Source organism: Pistacia vera, unplaced genomic scaffold, assembly GCF_008641045.1.
Source record: "Pistacia vera cultivar Batoury unplaced genomic scaffold, PisVer_v2 Contig625, whole genome shotgun sequence".
NCBI classification, from domain to species: Eukaryota; Viridiplantae; Streptophyta; class Magnoliopsida; order Sapindales; family Anacardiaceae; genus Pistacia; species Pistacia vera.
Window position 1 is genome coordinate 350,013 of NW_022196474.1, and position 22,206 is coordinate 372,218.

The 22,206-nt window shown below is 31.0% G+C and overlaps 1 protein-coding gene across 1 annotated transcript in view; it reads right to left on the reverse strand.

Moving 5' to 3' along the window:
* The window catches only part of LOC116111065 (glucan endo-1,3-beta-glucosidase 8-like), a 29,175-nt gene that overhangs the window by 1,817 nt on the left and 5,152 nt on the right, over nucleotides 1-22,206 (reverse strand). The gene's annotated exons all lie outside the window — the stretch shown is intronic.

Sequence of the window (22,206 nt, forward strand, 5' to 3'; positions counted from 1 at the left end):
CGTCAATTGAAACTTTGTTTGTTGCAAACTCTAAACTAATTAAACTTTTCTAAATTTAGGTTCTCAATATTGAATCGTTTTAGTAGTAATTACCTTAGAAGACTATTTTTGATATTGTTGTCAAATATATATGTAACAATTATACATATGATAATATAAATTTCGATGAAAAAGAGAGATAATTACATAATAGTTTTCTATAATTAGAAAAAAAAAAAATTTAGAAAATTGAAACTATACTACATTATTCTTACTTTGTTCAACAAATCTTGTTGTGTATATGTATATTTATATGTATATTAATGGGTATGTTGTTGCCACACTTAATTGTAAAAAAAAAAAAAAAAAAAAAAAAAGTTGATTCTCAAAAACCTATATTTTGTTAGTGAACGCATTAAAATATGATTTTTATTTTATATAAATAAATACTAATTTTTGAAAACTAAAAAAGCAAAAAAAAAAAAAAAAAAAATGTGAACTGAAGTTTTGATAAGAAATATTAAAAATATCTCATTACTCACATAAAAAATCTTCACAACACAATTTAATGAGATTCTGAATATTATTAGTCGTTACTATAAAGAAAATAATGTCTCAAATCAAAACAAAAATTTGTTAATGGACGGAGAACAGTGCAACTCGCAATTTAATTGAACTATAATTTAATGGCTTCCAATATATTCATTCTAAAGACTACAAAAGAAAAGAAACAATATTCATAAACTTTTTTTCTTACAAAAAAAGAAAAAAAAAAAAAAAAAGGAACATAAAAAAAAAGACTACTAGTTTTAGATTAATTCATTTAAACCTAATTGAAAAGAAAAGATATGAGATAATTTGATTGTTCTTGAAAAGAAACACATAATAATGTTATGTAAAACCCTAACCCTAACCCTAACAAAAAATGATTTAGGTTTCAACCTCCTTTGCTCCTCATCACCTTTTAACATCAAAAGAAATCAACCTAAGAGGAAGGCTTCGTACCAAAACTGATGCACCAATTCCGTGAATTAAAGCAATCCACATTACTAGTAGAATGCAACCCTTCTTAAGTTTAAAAAAACTATCCTCCTCAACCTCTGAAAAAAAAAAAACTATCCTCCCCAGGCTTCCATAGATGAGTTATTATATGAGTAAATCCCACCGCTGGCACAAAAGATAGCAAGACAGCAACCATCCATCGCCATGTTATCTCCTTACTTACATACAAAATCTTCACATCACACATAAAAAAGGAAAAAAAAAGAAAAAAGAAAAAAAGCTTAAGTTAGAATTACCCATCATAAAAAATATCATATCAAATCAAATTTTAAAAACATGTCTGATTACTCTTCATATCCTCGATCTTGAGCCGTTTCTTCGGATCCTTATCTTATAAATTAAACAAGATCATCTATGAATGTTGAAGATGAACAATGGCAATGGAAAAAGCAAAAAAGAGTTGAAATAAATCAAAAAGGGATGTGCACTACATATACAAACCTAAAGAAATATAAATAAAATACACAAAGCGAAACGAAAGATTACCGCTTGAAAACATTTGAAGTTGTCATCCCATTGCGTCTTGACAAGTACTAGGTTGATTAATAATGTAAGAGACACCAGTATGGAATACCCAATGGGATTAATATTCATCATCCACACAAACATGGCAAAAGACAGAGGGTTAAGAGCCAACATCACAAACTGGAGAAAAAGAAGATTTAGACTATTTTTATTTTACATACTATCAAATACAAAATAATCAAACCATAAGGCTAACCATCAAGCTAAACGAGGGAAAAAATGGTGAAGATTAAGCAATTCTTACAGCCGGTTAGATGGCAGTTTTATCCCTGGTAAGTAGTGAAACATCTAGTTCCTAAATTGAATGATATTTTTCATATTCATAAGGATATTTTCTATAATTAGTTCTATTATATTATGTTAAAATAGATATTTTTCATAACCACTTTCATCTTCTATTTGATATTTTTCCATGAAAGCTAACCAAAAGAGAGTTTGTGAATGAATGTATTCAATATTTCAATTCCATGACACATATCTATAGTTGAGCTGAAATCTTAAACAAAAAATCTGTAAGTTACTTTACCCTAGTTAGGATTTTTTTTTTTTTAATTGAATTTGTATTATGAGACTAATTCTACCCGATTAAGCTTTATCCGATCTTTTCACTCAATTATAACTTTTATAAGCCTTTGGGCCTTTGTCTTCACACACACGCACACACACACACACAATCTATAAGTCTACCCCAGTTAGGATTTATTTTTTATTCAAACTCTATTATGAGACTAATTCTCTACCAGGTTAAGCTTTATCCGATCTTTTCACTCAATCATAATTTTTATAAGCCTTTGTGAATATATATATATGTTGAAAGTCAACCTGTTGATTGTGTTTATTTGGTTATTTTGTTTTCTTGTTATGTATTAGCTAATGTATCTTGTTTTTTATGAGTTTTTTATTTCTTAATTATTCTTTTCTTTTTATAAGAAGATTGAATTCCTAATTGTCAAATCTTTTTAATTTATTTTTATTTGTTCCTTTAAGAGAGATTCCTTTTCGGAATTGTCTCATCCTTGTAACCTATTTATTTATGTCTTCGTTATTCAATAAGAATATTACAAGCAGAAATAGAGTCTATGTTTCCTCCTTCAAGTCTTTATTTTCTACATGATATTAGAGCAAGTTTAATCATGTCGCTTTAATCTTCATCATCATCGAGCTTGTCCCACTTGTTATCTTTGGGTCTTCCAAATCTTGATACCCAAATACGGACTAATCTCCAGTATGGTTACTAAAAGTAATTCTTCCTCAACTTCTTTGGGCATCATTGTTCCTTCATTTCCTTTTGTTCACAATATGGAAGCCACCCATGTTCTTATTACCTCTCATAAATTAAATGGACAGAATTATGTTCCATTGTCTCAATCCCTCTTAATGTTTATTCGAGGGAAAGATACGACTACCTCACTAGTGATTCTGTAGCCCCAGAACCAACGACTTCTACCTACAAGAAGTGGTTGGCAGAAAACAACATGGTGATGTCATGGCTTGTCAACTCAATGAATATAGACATTGGAGAGAATTTTTCGGCGTTCGCAACTACTAAAGAGATCTGGGATACAGCTAAGGAGACTTACTTAGACATCTAGAACACTTCAAAGGTGGCAGAGATTGAAGAGATTCTTCATGATCTGTGACAAGAGATCTTACGGTAACTCAATATTTTAATATTCTTACTCGCAACTGGCGTCAACTTGATATGTATGAGATTCATAATTGGTCATGTACTACTGATGGATTATTGTACAAAAAGATTGTAGAAAAAAAAAAAACTTGTTTATAAGTTTTTGCTAGGTTTGAATAAAAATCTTGATGAGGTATGTGGGAGACTAGCTAATGGGAGCAAAGACATCACCTAGTCGGAAAGATGCTTTCTTTGAAGTCCGACGAGAAGAAAGTAGAAAGAAAGGTAATGCGAGAGTTCAGGGGATTTTGCTTTTTATAGAGAGTTTATGTGATTTTGGTTCGTGTACTGTTATCAATTGAAACTTTGTTTGTTGCAATTATATTTTTTTTTTTCTGAATTTAGGTTCTCAATATTGAATCGTTTTAGAAGTAATTACCTTAGAAGGCTATTTTTGAGGTGGGATTTATAAGTTCGTTCAATATATATATATGAACACATTCAAAGTATGATTTTTATTTTATATAAATATATCCTAATAATTTTAGCACAAAAATAATATACTAATTATATAAAAAAAATGTAATTTTCAAAAAATAAAAAAAGCGACAAAATGAAACAAAAAAAAACTAAAGTTTTGATAAAAAGTATTAAAAATATTTGTAGTGTTTCAGATTTTTTTTTTTTAAGATTTCCAGATTTTTTTTTTTTTTTTTTGAATTTTAAGAATTTTTTTATTTTTCAGATTTTTAGCTTCTTTTGTAATTTGTAATATATTATTTGATTGTTCAGTATTTCATAATTTTATTTTTTTAAATTTTCCTAATTTTTATAAAAATTTTATATTTTATTTTCAGATTTTTTTAGTCTTTTTTATAAACTTTCTAAAGTGAAAAAGGTAAGCATGGTGAGAGGATATCATTATCTTTTCTGAAACAATAAAGACCGTCTAAATGTTAAGAATTCTCTAGTTATGAACTTAACATACCAGATGATACGCTGCTCGAAACAATAAAATTACGCTCACGGTCAGATTGTTATTCTCTTTCCCTGTTCAGTTTCATGCAAAAATCAGTGCAAAGGTTCAATAGCGTCAATCCCAAAATTTCTGATGCAAATTCGTTTTTCATGATTTTTTTTTTTTTTTTTTTTTTCAAACTTGCATATTGAAGTATGAAATTCGATCTTAAGACCTTTTTACTATATTAAGAGATCCTATCAACTAAACTAGTTGGCACATAAGATTAGCGTAAACTCAGTTATACAAGAGAATCAAAGTTGCTTTAATGTTTTTACCATTTAGCAACAATCAGAATATAAATGATCACTTAATCATTTATAATTCCATAAAATTCGATAAAGGTGATTGATTACAAATTAGATTAATTTATCTTTAACAATGTTATTTCAATTTCGTTGGTTTACCCAGTAAAGCACCGGTACTGGTCTTGTGGCAGAATAGTACCCTACCATGGTACAAACGCCTTGAGTTAATATGAAAGAAATCCCAAATATTCGGGTGAGTTCATTATTATTTGGGTTAATATGAAAGAAATCCAAAATTTGTAAAATGTTGTTTGTTTTTCAATATTTGATATTTTTATTTTTCCTAACTTTTATAAAAAATTTAGTTTACATTTTCCCCAATGATGATCTTCAAGTTTGGAACGTCGACTTTCTTGGGAGCCCAAAGCAAGGAGCCATAGTTTGCATCGAGGACGTTTGTGTAGGAATGTTCTTTGTCGTTGACGGGTTTTCCGGCGTCGAAGAAAGCGAATTCAGTGGGAAACTCTGGGTTTTCGTAGAGACTAAGGAAAGGCTATATGCTGACGATTGAAGGGACGTGCTTGTCATTGAGACACTTCATGAATTGCTGCATGATATCATTTACATCCTTATGAAAAACGCCATCGGAGGGCAAGTTCAAGCTCGATTCATAAAGGTCGCCGTTTACAGGCACCGAAGCTTTGATTATAAATTAGATTAAATTATCTTTAACAATGTTAAATTTCGATAAAGATGATTGATTATAAATTAGATTATTTATCGCCATAATATTTCATTACTTACATAAAAAATATTCACATCAAAATTTAATGAGATTCTGAATATTATTAGTCGTTACTATAAAGAAAATATATAATGTCTCAAATCAAAACAAAAATTTGTTAATGGACGGAGAAGCATTGCAACTCGCAATTTAATTTATTGGTTTCCAATATCTTTATTCTACAGACTACAAAACAAAAGAAACAATATTCATAAACTTTTTTTTTCTGAAATAAAAAAAGACTAATATTTTTAGATTAATTCATTTAAACCTAATTGATAAGAAAAGATACGAGATATAGTGGAAATAAGTAATACCAATTTGACAAAGATTTACATACAAAGTAATATATCAAAAAATGAATAGAAGAGGTGAATATAATGGGTTTAACTTTTTATTTCATTATACTTTTTCATTTATTTTTTGTCACCCCGCTTTTTACAAAAAAAATTGTAAGCATAGTATTATTGATTGGAGACTGAAAAAAAAATTACATAATATTGTTATGTAAAACCCTAACCCTAACAAGAAATGATTTAGGTTTCAACCCCTTTGCTCCTCATGATCACCATTACCATCAAAAGAAATCAACCTAAGTGGAAGGCTTCGTAGAAAAACTGATGCACCCATTGCGTGAATCAAAGCCATCCATTTTAAATTATAGAATTATGTCTACATGAAAAATGGTAAGATCGAAGCGCATTTGATTCTAAAGTACGAGTGCCCATTCACTCGGCTGGTCAAGACCATAGGCTTCTGCGACAATTAATATTCATTGAATCAATCATACAATAAGAGCAGCCACCAAATAGAATACAACATAACTTCAGATTTTATCAATCAACAGCAGCCATTCATGGTTCATGGAACTGAATTTAGAATTTAGAATGATAGAGAGATCTTAGCTAGTCAACTAAGGAAATATATATAAATGGATAATTATATGTTTTTATTTAATTAACAATTCATGTATATGTATCCGTTAATTATTAGTATAGTTAGAATGAATAAAGAAAGAAAGCACATCACAGAATACATTAAGAACAGAGACTGGAAAGTGATCAATCGAGGAGCTTGTTATAGTTTCTACTTCATCACCTGGCTGGTTTTTGTTTACGTTTTCGGCTTTTCCAACCCGACTTCTCCCACCTTTGTAAACTGTAAATCTCAAAATAAGACCAAAATATGCCCCCCTTGCCATCATCTTCCCACTAACAATCCTCCTTTTCTCATCTCCACTCCTCCACCTCCACTTCCATCTTCATCTCCACCCAGATTTTGCTTTGAAAGTCGTTCTTCTTCTTTCACTAATACTCCTCCACATCCACAGCCACAGCCACACCCATCTCAACTTTCACCTCCACCTTCCCAAGAAAGCTGCCATCGCTCTTCAACGGTTTTATTGATATGCTTTCCCGTGTTCTTATGTTTAGTATATGTGGTTCATTTTTTTTCAAAATGTGTCATCCACACTGCTTTTCTCGGATTTCTTGCCAAGCTTTCCAGCAACATCTTTGCCATATTTTACATACCCTGGCTCAACCAGCATCCCTCATCCCTGTTTATCTACAGCTTGATGATGTGTGGGGTGATGTTCCAGCTCAAGTGGTACCATATGATAAAGCAGCAAGAGGGTTTCGTTCTCCTCATTGAGGCAATCCACAGAGCTTTCACTGGGGCTTCATTCGGGTGGCTTGTATTCAAACATACAAATCTCATAGTCGTCACTATTTTTCCTACAATTATAGGATCTATAATCCTTCTCCCCCAACTATATAAATGGTGGATGGAGTTAGAGGTGCCAGAATCTCTGAAAATTTGGAGTCGTTATCTACTGGTACAGATTCCCCTGCAAGGCAAAGATTGGGTGAAAGGGGTTTTAGTGGTGCCAGAACCACTGAAAAATTGGACTCGTTTTTTGCTGGTAGAGGTTCCCCTGCAATGCATAGATTGGGTGAGAGAGTTTTTTTGAAAGTTAAGGGTTTTTGTATTTGTTTCTGGGTTTCTGAAGATAAAGATGTAATGAAGTTTTATATCCACTGTTCTTGTTCATGGGTACATTGTAGTTTCTCTTTGACTGTTGTCAATCTTTTTTAATGAAATAATAGTTTTACGTACGATTTAATTTTGTATATATATAAAATAAGAAAACGGTCAGGAAAGTAGTTTTACAGTTTTTAGACAAAAAATATATAAAAAAAATCTTTAAATTATAATAAGCTGAAATCATATGGTCTAACGATTTTTTTTGGTCTCAAAAAAACTACTTCCCCTTCCCAAAAACCCAAACCCTCGTATACACTGATTTCATCTTTGTTTGTTTCTTTTTTTTTTTTTTTTTCCCTTCATTACGATAAATTATTCAAATTCAGAACAATTTTCAAGCTAGAGCCGCAGCAGCCGGTGCGCTTTTATGGTTGCTGCGGCAGCGGCGGCGCGTGGGGCATTTAATGGTGTCAACTTAGGGTTGTATGTGAGTTTATTTTAAGATTTCATTCGTGCAGACCAAGTTTTATGGAAGTTCTGTGAGAGGACAAAGAAGCAAAAGCAAAAATGGCGAATAGCAGATATGAGTATGTGAAGTCTTTTGAAGTTGAAGATGAAGTTTTCTTGCCCAACTTGATCGTTGTTAAAATCGACGGCCGGGATTTTCAGAGGTGGTATTCAATAAGTATTTTTTTTTTTTCCAAGTGAACAAACAAGCTTAAAAAATGAATGAACTTTCGATTGTATGTTAATTCTTATGAGGTTTCTTTTCATGGGTTGTTTTCATTGTGAATGTTATAGCGGGTTTTCTCAAGTTCATGAGTTTGAGAAACCAAATGATGAGAGAGCTTTGAATTTGATGAACTGTAATGTTGAAGGAGTATCTAGATATAGTTTTTTCATATGGTTAGTGATGAGTATGGGTTTATTTATTTATCTGGTGTGGTTCAGTTTTGGATGATTTTTGCTTTGTTTGATTCTGTTTTATCTCTGGTGTAATTTTCAGTTTTGTTTTCAAGAAGACGCACAAGTTTACCGGATTCAACTTTATAGTTTATATAGGGTTAGATGTTTTGCCGGGCCGGAGTTGTTACTGTAACCAAGTTAATTTTAATCTTTTCATTGAAAAAAAAAAAAATTTATATCATTTTTTGTTGATTCGTTGAGTTTCCTGCTCTGTTATCGTCAGATTTGTTTGTGCTTGCTGCTATTGTTTTGGACGATATGTTGCAGACAATTTCATTTAGTTACTCGTGGGTGGTTGGTAATACTAACTGTTGCAAAAAGCTGCACTTAGAATGATTCCAAAATGATATTGATATTAGATTCACCGGCCACCACTTAATTTGTGCACTTAATTTAGATCAGTTTTAACTTAACTGTATGAGATTTCAGTGTGATCATGTGTATTTTTACTCTCCAGAACTATCATCAAAATCCTCTCATTGGCCCCAGACTATACATTATTGTATCTCCATCCATGCTCCTCTTCTCCAATTGCTTTACACAGGAATTTCTTTTTTTGGTTTATTTATTTCTGTTTTTTAGGGTCCAATCCAGCAAATGTTCGCATTTTGCAGCAAATACAACTTCCTTTCATTGTTCCACACAAAGACAGAATTCCCAGAAAGAGAGATATAATTGATTTAATAATTTTATTTATTTTAGGGTTTAAAAGATTTTTGAATAATAAGGTATATGCATAAGACCAGGAAAAATAATAATAATAAAATGAAATATATTGCTAGGTAAGATGAATAGTAACAAGAAATGATTTAGGTTTCAAGCCAAATCCATTCCTTTGCTCCTCTTTAAATTATCGCATCATCATTCACCATCTAAAGAAATCAACCTAGAGGAAGCCTTTGTGCTAAAAGTGATACAACGCTGCATGATGAACCCAAACGCCAGTGCCAGCGTGGAGCCCAACTCGTGTCAAAATCCTCCTCAGGCTTCCATAGATGACTTATTATATGAGTAAATCTTATCACCGGCACAAAAGATACCAAGAAAACCACAACCGATCGCCATAATATCACATTACTTACATACATAAACTTCACATCAGAAAAAAGAAAAAAAAGGTTTAGTTAGAATTACCCATCATCAAAATATGAGCATTTGATCATATATATCATGTCAACCACACATGCCTGATTATTTTCCATTAGGGTCTTGAGCCGTTTCTTCGAATCCTTGTCCTATAAATTAAATAGAACAATTATCTATGATATTAGAAGATGAAGAAAAAAGAGTCGATATGAATCAAAAAAAAAGAAATGAAAGATTACCGCTTGGAAACGTTTGAAGCTGTCATCCCATTGAGTCTTGAGAGTGCTACGATGATTAATAACGTAAGACACACCAGTATGGAGTAGCCAATGGGATTAATATTAACACTCATCTCCCACACAACATGGCTAAACACAGAGGGTAAGAAGCCACCGCCGCAATCTGGAGAAAAATAAAAGATCAGATTATTTTTATTTACATACCCAATACGAAATAATAATGACTAAGTTGAGGAGCAGCTCTTACCGTCTGATACATGCTAGTTGTATCCTTGATAATAATGAAACATCGAGTTTCTGAATTAACGATATTCTTCATATTCAAATGATATTTTTCATAAAGATTTCTGTTACGTTCAATAAATGTTTTTCATAACCACTTCTATCTTCCATTTGATCTTTTCCATGAAGGAATTCATATTTCAATTCCAAGACAAGTAGTTATAGTTGAGCTGAAATCTTAAACAAAAACTCTATCATCGCACTAACTCTACTCTACCACGATTCTTTTTTTATTTCAAAACAAAGATAAGATATAAATCAAATAACAATTTAAATTTAAATATATCCTATCATGCTAAGGATCCTCAGCCTTAATTCAAGGCTTTCCATTTGCATTCTCTTTGACCACAATTGTAGCCTTACCATTATCTCATAACTCTATTTTTTTTTTTTTATGATATTCAAATTATTTTTAGAACAAAATAAAAGTAGTTTAATGAAGGCATAAAATATATCAGTTAGAAGAAATATTGTAAGTATAAATTTATAATTACTTTTTCTTTAAAGTTTAATAACTATTTTAATTTATATATTTTTGCGTTGTTAAATTTTTATGTTTTTCGATTATTCACAAAGATTTTTTTTAGCTTTAACTTTTTCTTGAACTTTAAATTTAATTATGCTGGGGGTATATAGCATATATAAAGAAAATGAAATGTTAACTCTTTTAAATTAAAAATAGGATCATGGTATTATAGAATTTATGGGAGGTCATAAGAAAAAAAATTAATTTTAAAACTTTGAAAATGGGTGTCTTTGAAAAAAGGGCGGGGTGCAAATAGCTTCACTCTAAGTGAAGATTGGTGTTATGAGAGCCCAACTAAAGTTCTCTCTAAGTCCCATTTTAATTAAAATTCATTAATAAATATTTAAATAAATCAAATAAAAAATTAGATAATAAGTATATGCATGAGACTAGAAAACAAAAAAATACATAATATTTTTCATAACCACTTTTATCTTCCATTTGATCTTTTTCCATGAAAGCTAATCAACAGAGAGTTTGTGTATTTATAGTTGACCTGAAATCTTAAACAAAATCTCTAAGGCTTTCCATTTGCATTCTCTTTGAGCCACAATTGTAGCCTCTAGTTTTATTTGATTGATTCTTTCTATACTTGTAATTACCATATACGAATATGTAACTGTGCATATATATATATATATATATATATATATGAAATCGACTCACCATTAAAAGTGTGGTAGTTTTTCAAACACTCTCACTATTGAAAAGAGACAGCTTATAATTATATCATTTTTATTTTATTTTATATAAAATAAAATTTATTATTTATATCCTGATCAGGGACACATAAAAAAACGTCGTTATAGGTCAAATGACGCATTATATATAGATCTCTATCTGACATGACTGTATAAATCTGATTCATGCACGCAGCTTTAGTACATAATACAACAGGTTACGACTGTATAAATCTACCTTCCCACTCTGCTAATGCTTAAAACAAGGATGGTACATGATAATTATAGAAGCGCTCTAAAAAATATTCATATTTTCTTTTAGTGTTTCAGATTTTGTTACCAATTCCAGAATTTTCAAATTTTTAGCTTCTTTTTTAATTTGTAATATGTTATTAACTGTCCTTTTATTGAGAAAAAAAAGTTGTATTATATTTATTGAGGTTTTAAACGAAGTGTCAGGGGAAAGATTGTTGCCCTTCCCTATATTGTAGAATACAAATTTACTGGGATTTGGAAATGAAATGAAAATACAAGAGCATTAATGATTTCCTTATCTTTATTCAATCATATTATAAAATTTTAATTAATTAAATGTTTATTCATCTTAATATTGATAGAAGTATCATATTTTAAGAATTGATTTAAAACCCAGCTTGGCTTGGCTGGTTCAACCAGGACCTAGGGATTTCTCCAGGCCAGGTCACCAATTTCCTTGTTCATCGAAAATCCCAGAAATGGGGATGATGATCAGTGAACAATTGAAGGCCAGAATGTTGGAACTTTTGAAGAGGAATGGCCGGTGAGTGCAATACTAGCGATGGAGATGATTTCCAGTTAGTGAATCGATAGAAAAAAATGGGCGGTGGCAACAGTCAGCTTTTGCCAATGATTGGCGAGGCGAATGGGGGTGGGGTGAGATAGGTTTTGGTCAAGAGATTGAGGGGAGCATTTTAGTGGTTGTTTACGCCGATGGTGGTGAGATCTGGCCTGGGTTGTCGATGGTGAGATCTGGCCTGGGTTGTCGATGGTGCGGTGGTGAGATCTGGCCGAAATTGAACCAATTTCATCCATATTTTGGGTAGATTTTTTAGGGTATGTGCTCAATGGATGATTGCGATTGCATTTGGTGTGTCACTGCCGATTTGTATTTGGGGTGTGTTTGCTAAGTTTCAAACTTGTAGAGACTTAACTATAATTTTTAGAAGATGAACAATTTTGCCGAGTTTCACCTTGGGTTGGTTATTAAAACACTGATTTGAAGTTGAAAAAGAGCTTAAAGTTGGACAATGAACGTAATCTCAAACTAAACTCACCGCAATGATCTTTTAGAGACAAAGATTCTAATGAATTTTTACATAAATAGGTTTGAAAAACAATTGGGCCATGATTCACAAAAGCCCACCAGTTTGGCCTAGTTTCTGTCAGAGTATTGGATCAGAGAGCCCGAGGCTTTAGGAAAAATGTATTTAAATATTAAATTTAAATTAATTTTAATTTTCTATATTTTACAAATATTTTTTGATACCTTACCATTATCTCATAAACTCTATTTTTTTTTTATATATATCAAATTATTTTTAGAACAAATAAAAGTAGTTTAATGAAGGCAATAAAATATATCAGGTTACAAGAATATTTTACGTATATTATAATTACTTTTTTCTTTAAAGTGTTAATAACTATTTTAATTTATATTTTTTTTTGCATTGTTTAAATGTATTATATGTTTGGATTATGCACAAAGATTTTTTTTTAGCTTTAACTTTTTCTTGAACTTTAAATTTAATTATGCTGGGGGTATATAGCATATATAAAGAAAATGAAATGTTAACTCTTTTAAATAATAAAAAATAGAATGAATGGTATTTATAGAATTTATGGGAGGTCATAAGAAAAAAAAATTAATTTTAAAACTTTGAAAATGGGTGTCTTTAAAAAAAGGGCGGGGTGCAAATAGCTTCACTTTAAGTTGGGAGTGGTGTTATGAGAGCCCAACTAAAGTTCTCTCTAAGTCCCATTTTAATTAAAATTCATTAATAAATATTTAAATAAATCAAATAAAAAATTAGATAATAAGTATATGCATGAGACTAGAAAACAAAAAAATACATAATATTTTTCATAACCACTTTTATCTTCCATTTGATCTTTTTCCATGAAAGCTAATCAAGAGAGAGTTTGTGTATTTATAGTTGAGCTGAAATCTTAAACAAAATCTCTAAGTCTACCCTGCTTACAATTCTTTTTAAATTGAAACTCTATGATGACACCCGGTTAAGCTTTATCCAATCTTTTCACTCAACTATATCTCATCTTTTGAGAGGGAAATTATGATTTTCATAAGCATTTTGGTATATATATATATATTCAACTCTAGGGGGATTCTGTTAAATTATTTATAGGAAGCATTTACATTGAAGAAATAAAGGTAACAAAAATTGAATTTGGGTGGGGTGATGGGGGGAATTCCGAGTTTGAAGAAGGAGAGATTGTGTGGGTGGAAAAAGCTGCGGTTTTATGGATTCCGAAATTGTTGAAGCGAATTTGGGTGATGGTAGTGAAGTAAAAAAACTTCCTTCCTTTAGTATTAATGCTAGTGAAAATGGGATGTAAATTAAGATTATAAATCAAATAACAATTTAAATTTAAATATAAGATGGTTTCAGTAATAAATTAAATTTATCTATATCCTATCATGCTAAGGATCCTCAGCGGTAATTCAAGGCTTTCCATTTGCATTCTCTTTGACCCACAATTGTAGCCTCTAGTTTTATTTGATTGATTATTTCTATACTTGAAATTACCATATACGAATATGTAACTATATATATATATATATATATGAAATCGACTCACCACTAAAAGTGTGGTAGTTTTTCAAACACTTTCACTATTGAAAAGAGACAGCTTATAATTACATCATTTTTATTTTATTTTATATAAAATAAAATTTATTATTTATATCCTGATTAGGGACACATAAAGAAATGACGCATTATATGTAGATCTCTACTAACACGACTGTATAAATCTAATTCAACTTTATATATGGGTTAGATGTTTTGCCAGGCCGGACTAGGTTTTAAAATACTGTAACCAAGTTAATTTTAATCTTTTCATTGAAAAGAAAAAACTTTATATCATTTTTCGTTGAGTTTCTAAACAAAGTGTCCACGGAATGATAGTTGCCATTTTCTAAATTGTGGAATACAAATTTAATGGGATTTTGCAAATTAAATGAAAATACAAAATCATTTAAATGATTTCCTAATCTTTATTAAATCATATTATAAATTTTTTAATTAATTAAATGTTTATTCATATTAATATTGCAATGACCTTTCAGAGAGAAAGATTCTAATGAATTTTAACAGACATTAAAACATTTACATAAATAATTCTAAAATAGGTTTAAAAAATAGTTGGGCCATGATTCACGAAAGCCCATCAGTTGGGCCTAGTGTCTGTCAGAGTATTGGATCAGGGAGCCCGGGCTCTACGGCGTTTGCTTGGTTTATAGGTCATTAAGTTAAGCAGTGGATCTATTGGTACTAAAAGAACATTTAATTTTTTAAATAATTTTATAATGACAAATTTATTTATATATTAAATCTTATAAAAAAAATAATTTAACGGAGGAAGAAGGTTTGCAATAGAAAATATTAGGTTATAAATAATATTTCACATATAAATTTACTATCATTTTCTTCTTTTAAGTATTGGTAGATATTTTAGTTTATATATTTTTTGTGTTGTTTAAATGTATTATGTTGTTGGGATTATTTATAAAGATTGTTTTGAACTTCCAATTTAACTATGATTGGGTATATAATATAAGTGAAGGGATATTGGAAATTTTAGTATAACCAAAAAAAAAAAAAAAAAAAAAAAGGTTATATTGTACGCATTTTCTTTTCCTGGATTCATAGATTTGTTGGAAACAGTGTTTTGAAAATCGAACCGAATCGGTTTGACTGGGAACCAATGTCATCTCCGGTCTGGTTTCTCCTAAAAACTGGTATTCTTAATCAAATAGGATTGAGCTGCAATTGGGCTATCGGAATAGTGCCGAATCGAGGTCCAATCGCATGTCAATCCCGCTGGATTCTGGCATCGTTCGAGGGAGATAACACCACCATAAGACTTGACGACATCTCCACAATAAAACCCATCCATTTTTAGTAGCCGCTGTCCAGCCTTTCATTGCTCGCCGTCCACCTATCGTTCAAGCAACTGTTAGACTTCTTCTTGATTCCGACAAATTCCGATGCCATTAGAACTCTTTGACACCACCATAAGATTTGTCGACACCTTTACATCAAAAGCCCCATAATTCCAAACTTCTATTGGCCGTCGATCACCGTCCACCTGTTGTTCATGCAACTGTCGACCTTCCTTCTTGATTCGAAAAAAGTCCGGCATCAATAGAACTCCCTGACATAACTATAAGATTCGTCAGAACCTATACATCAAAAGCCCTATGATTCCAAACTTCAATTGGCCGTTGATCATCGTTGTTGCCACCACTCACCAGTCTCTTCGTGCGATAGGGGTGTTTTTGATGAATTTCAAACATTTAGGGACTAAAAATAATTTTATAGTATACAGTCCAACCAATCGATCCAACCAGTCAAATCAAGAACCGAACCCTTGAACGGGTCAAGGTCCGATCCGATTTTCAGAACATTGGTTTGAAGGTTACCTGGTTAAGGCATCTCCAACCCACAATATTTTGGTGTAAAAAACACCAAAATAGCGTGAAAGAGAGGCTCCAATCTAGCACCATTTTTTGCACCAATTTGGTGCCTATGTACAGTTTGGTATACCACTGTTCATGCACACCAGTTTAGCGTGGCAATGCTCAAACAATATAAATTTTTTTTATTTAAATTTTGTTGTTTGTATATAAGTTAATTTGATTATTATTTTTATTAATATTTATAATAATTATAAAATTCAAAAAATGATGAAAAATTAGAAACAAAATTTTATTCAATGCAAATATTACACTACAATAACTCAAAATAAAAATTAACACTAATTTAAAATGTCCGATTTTTAAATTTTCTTGCTCAATATAGACAAATCAAGGACACAGAGGCTTACCATGCTCTTCGAAATACATTAATTGATCATTTGTGGGAAGAATATACTAATTTGGAAAATTAAATTACTATCAATATGGAATTTTACTTTTGTATTGTTGCTGTCTTTTTTTTTCTTGGTATTATTTTATATTAGATGTAATATTTTTCTATATTAAATGTCATGTTTATTTGATTAAATAAATGCTTAATTTTATTAAATTAGTATAATTTTCAAAGTAATTATTATTTAATAAAAATATCATTTCCAATACTTAATTAATATATACAAAAATAATGAGTAAAATAGATTAATTATTGATTATTACAATAAAAGAAAACGAAAGAGAATATTCTAAGGAATATTTTTTTTAGTGCAATGTGTTGGAGATGCAATAGTGTTTCACACCAATTTGGTACAATGGAGTTGGAGATGGTCTTAAGTTTAATAAGAAAGGGAGATATAATTGAGTTAATAATTTTATTTATTTTAGGGTTTAAAAAGATTTTTGAATAATAAGGTATATGCATAAGACCAGGAAAAAAATAATAATAATAAAAATGAAATTTATTGCTATGTAAGATGAAATAGTAACAAGAAATGATTTAGGTTTCAAGCCACATCATTCCTTTGCTCCTCTTTGAATTATCGCCATCATCATTACCATCTAAAGAAATCAACCTAAGAGGAAGCCTTTGTACTAAAAGTGATACAAACGCTGCATGAATGAACCCAAACGCCAGTGCCAGCGGTGGAGCCCAACTCGTGTCAAAATCCTCCTCAGGCTTCCATAGATGATTTATTATATGAGTAAATCTTATCACCGGCACAAAAGATACCAAGAAAACCACAACCGATCGCCATAATATCACATTACTTACATACAAAAACTTCACATCAGAAAAAAGAAAAAAAAGGTTTAGTTAGAATTATCTATCATCAAAATATGAGCATTTGATTCATATTATATCATGTCAAACCACACATGCCTGATTATTTTCCATTAGGGTCTTGAGCCGTTTCTTCGAATCCTTGTCCTATAAATTAAATAGAACAAATTATCTATGAATATTAGAAGATGAAGAAAAAAGAGTCGATATGAATCAAAAATAAAAAAGAAATGAAAGATTACCGCTTGGAAACGTTTGAAGCTGTCATCCCATTGAGTCTTGAGAAGTGCTACGATGATTAATAACGTAAGACACACCAGTATGGAGTAGCCAATGGGATTAATATTAATATTCATCACCCACACAAACTTGGCTAAACACAGAGGGTAAGAAGCCACCGCGGCAATCTGGAGAAAAATAAAAGATCGGATTATTTGTATTTTACATACCCAATATGAAATAATAATGACTAAGTTGAGGAGCAGCTCTTACCGTCTGATACATGCTAGTTGTATCCTTGATAAGTAATGAAACATCTAGTTTCTGAATTGAACGATATTCTTCATATTCATAATGATATTTTTCATAAAGACTTCTTTTATGATAAAATAAATGTTTTTCATAACCACTTCTATCTTCCATTTGATCTTTTTCCATGAAAGCTAATGAAGGGATTCAATATTCCAATTCCAAGACAAGTATTTATAGTTGAGCTGAAATCTTAAACAAAAACTCTATCATCACACTAACTCTACTCTACTCACGATTCTTTTTTTATTTTCAAAACAAAGATAAGATTATAAATCAAATAACAATTTAAATTTAAATATAAGATGGTTTCAGTAATAAATTAAATTTATCTATATCCTATCATGCTAAGGATCCTCAGCCTTAATTCAAGGCTTTCCATTTGCATTCTCTTTGACCCACAATTGTAGCCTTACCATTATCTCATAAACTCTATTTTTTTTTTTTTATGATATTCAAATTATTTTTAGAACAAAATAAAAGTAGTTTAATGAAGGCAATAAAATATATCAGGTTAGAAGAAATATTGTAAGTATAAATTTATAATTACTTTTTTCTTTAAAGTATTAATAACTATTTTAATTTATATATTTTTTGCGTTGTTTAAATTTATTATGTTTTTGGATTATGCACAAAGATTTTTTTTTAGCTTTAACTTTTTCTTGAACTTTAAATTTAATTATGCTGGGGGTATATAGCATATATAAAGAAAATGAAATGTTAACTCTTTTAAATAATAAAAAATAGAATGAATGGTATTTATAGAATTTATGGGAGGTCATAAGAAAAAAAAATTAATTTTAAAACTTTGAAAATGGGTGTCTTTAAAAAAAGGGCGGGGTGCAAATAGCTTCACTTTAAGTTGGGAGTGGTGTTATGAGAGCCCAACTAAAGTTCTCTCTAAGTCCCATTTTAATTAAAATTCATTAATAAATATTTAAATAAATCAAATAAAAAATTAGATAATAAGTATATGCATGAGACTAGAAAACAAAAAAATACATAATATTTTTCATAACCACTTTTATCTTCCATTTGATCTTTTTCCATGAAAGCTAATCAAGAGAGAGTTTGTGTATTTATAGTTGAGCTGAAATCTTAAACAAAATCTCTAAGTCTACCCTGCTTACAATTCTTTTTAAATTGAAACTCTATGATGACACCCGGTTAAGCTTTATCCAATCTTTTCACTCAACTATATCTCATCTTTTGAGAGGGAAATTATGATTTTCATAAGCATTTTGGTATATATATATATATTCAACTCTAGGGGGATTCTGTTAAATTATTTATAGGAAGCATTTACATTGAAGAAATAAAGGTAACAAAAATTGAATTTGGGTGGGGTGATGGGGGGAATTCCGAGTTTGAAGAAGGAGAGATTGTGTGGGTGGAAAAAGCTGCGGTTTTATGGATTCCGAAATTGTTGAAGCAAATTTGGGTGATGGTAGTGAAGTAAAAAAACTTCCTTCCTTTAGTATTAATGCTAGTGAAAATGGGATGTAAATGAGCTCCCATGAAGTTGTTAATGGCTGAGAGAGTCAAGGGAATGTCAACCCGAAGCTAGGGAATGGTTCTAATGGTAAAGAGAGTTTTATTAAAGATGGGCAAGCAAAAGTTAATGAGGTTACCAATGATTCCCACCCCCTTCCAAGCAAAAAACCAATTGGTAGCGTGGATGAGAAACCGGTGAAAAGGGTGGAAAAAGGAGCTTGGAAAAAACGTTCTAATGTCTAAGAAATCTAATGTGTCCCTTGAATATGTTAAACCAAATCTAAGCAAGGTGGGTCCTAAGATTAGAATTTTAATTGCCAGTGAAGTTGCAGCATTTAAAACCCACCTCAAGGTACGTAACTCTATTTATACCGTAATACCTTCAGTTGAATTTCGTTGGAGTTATCTTGGACAAATATTAAGAAAATTCTTTAAAATTTTATTCGGGGTAAAATGGCCATTTCACTCATAATTAGATAAAAGAGTGGTGAGTGAAAGGAAGTATAATAATATGGAGAAGATAACAGAAATGAGGGCAATTATGTCATTGATTAAAGGACATAGATGAAATTTCTTAGAAAATACAAGGGTAAAATGGGAATATATATATATAAGGATTCAATAGATGAAACCCTAGTTTTTCCACCCCTTGTACACTCCACTAGTGGCGGACCTAGGATTTTTGACCAGGGGGCCTCGTCGCTCCGCCACTGTTTGCTAATCAAGTAGTGAAAACATAAAAAAATAACATTCAATTCACAAGGAAACACAAAAAAAAAATTTATATGGAAAAACCTCTTCAATGTAAAGAGATAAAAAAACCACGGTAATCTAACGATTCACTTAAATCCAATATAATCAAAAGAATTTACAACAACCACAAATCCTCCAAAAATATTCTACACAAATTTAGAGCTCAATCACAATTCTAACGAAAGTAAAATACACAAAGGTTTACAAGGAGATGGATTACAATCACTCCAAATCCAGATGCAGACATTAACATTCTAACTCAACCGTCTATATTAAAGATCCACACATCCTCTTCTTATTGACCCAAAAATCAAGTTAGAATGATATACCTAAAGATCTAAATAATATTGATTATTTATTATTTAAAGATGAAAGCAAGTTAGAATAGTACACCTGAAGATCTTCAATTTAACACGATTTTCTACTTCATTATGTTCTGAAAATGTTCAATGATATCTTCATTTTGAATTGTAGCAAAAACTTCATTTTCAATGTAAACTACTAAGCAATTGTTCATCCACTCGTCTCCCATTCGATTACGCAAAGTATTCTTAAAAAGATTCATTGCAGAGAACACCCTTTCAACTGTTGCAGTAGCCACGGGCAAAACTAGTGCTAATTAATAAGTAAGAAAACTTTGTCATAAGCAACATCCTTCTTAAACTCAACCATTATTTATTTATTTATTTTTTTTTTTTGCAAGATTGGCAATCCCATCAACATGAATGAAATTGGTGTTGGTGCTAACATCCTCATAATAGTTTTCAAGTTGACTATCGAGCAACCAAATATTGTGTTGAGGAAAATCGGTAAGATAGAACTTTGCAAACTCAAGTAATCTGTCTTTGTTAAATGCATCAAAAGAGTTACTTGGATCAAGAGATGCCATACACTGAAGCAACCTCATATTTACTTCATCAAAACGATTATTGAGTTCTTCTTGAATGTTATCTAAAACTGTGTACATCAATTGGCGACAATCGGCTTTTGCCAACGATTGGCGAGGCCAATGGGGGCGGAGTGAGATGGGTTTTTGTCAAGAGACGGAGGGGAGCATTTTAGTGGTTTTTTATGCCGACGGTGGTGAGATTTGGCCTGGGTTCTCAATGTTGCAGTGGTGAGATTTGGCCGAAATTGAACTGATTTCATCCAGATTCTGGGTCGATTTTTTAGGTTATGGGGTGAAAGGATAATTGCGATTGCATTTGGAGTGTCACCGCCGATTTGTATTTGGGGTGTGTTTGCTACGTTTTAAACTTGTGGGGACTTAATTGTAATTTTTAGAAGATGAACAACTTTGCCGAGTTTCACCTTGGGTTGGTTATTAAAACACTGATTTGAAGTTGAAAAAGAGCTTAAAGTTGATAATGAACGTAATCTCAAACTACCTCACTGCAATGATCTTTTAAAAACAAAGATTCTAATAATTTTACATAAATGGTTGAAAAACAATTGGGCCATGATTCACAAGCCCACCAGCCTGGCCTAGTTCCTGTCAGAGTATTGGATCAGGGAACCCAGCTTTAGGACAAATGTATTTAAATATTAAATTATTAAATTAATTTTATTTTCTATATTTTACAAATATTTTTGATACCTTAATATATATATAGGTTTTGTATATAAATTATAGAATTATGTCTACATGAAAAATGGTAGATCGAAGCGCATTTGATTCTAAAGTAGAGTGCCCATTCACTCGGCTGGCAAGACATAGGCTTCTGCGACAATTAATATTCATTGAATCAATCATACAATAAGAGCAGCCACCAAATAGAATACAACATAACTTCAATTTTACAATCAACAGCAGCCATTCATGGTTCATGGAACTGAATTTAGAATTAGAATGATGAGAGATCTTAGCTAGTCACTAAGGAAATATATATAAATGGATAATTATATGTTTTTATTTAATTAACAATTCATGTATATGTATCCGTTAATATTAGTATAGTTAGAATGAATAAGAAGAAGCACATCACATCACAGCATGGCCATTACATTACCTTTAACAATGCTCTCTGGAGATACTCTCTCAGCAGCTCACAAGAGAAAACCACAGCAAACAACATCCACCCACGCCATTAGTGCAAGGAAGACAATTGGCAGTAAATCCTTAGTTATAGTGCGGCACACAAACGAATTTTTTTGCTGGTGTCGTCCCATGTATCATGCAGGTAAGAACATTGAGCATTCTGATTTTCCTCATCTCTATATGCAACCGCTTCCACCATTTTTCTTCATCGTTTCATCTCCATTGTCACAATTTTTCAAATGTCTCCCATGGCTCAGTTTCTGAACCGAGTGAAAGAAGCCATTAGAACAGAGACTGGAAAGTGATCAACCGAGGAGCTTGTTATAGTTTACGAAGGCATAAAATATATCAGGTTAGAAGAAATATTGTAAGTATAAATTTATAATTACTTTTTTCTTTAAATATTAATA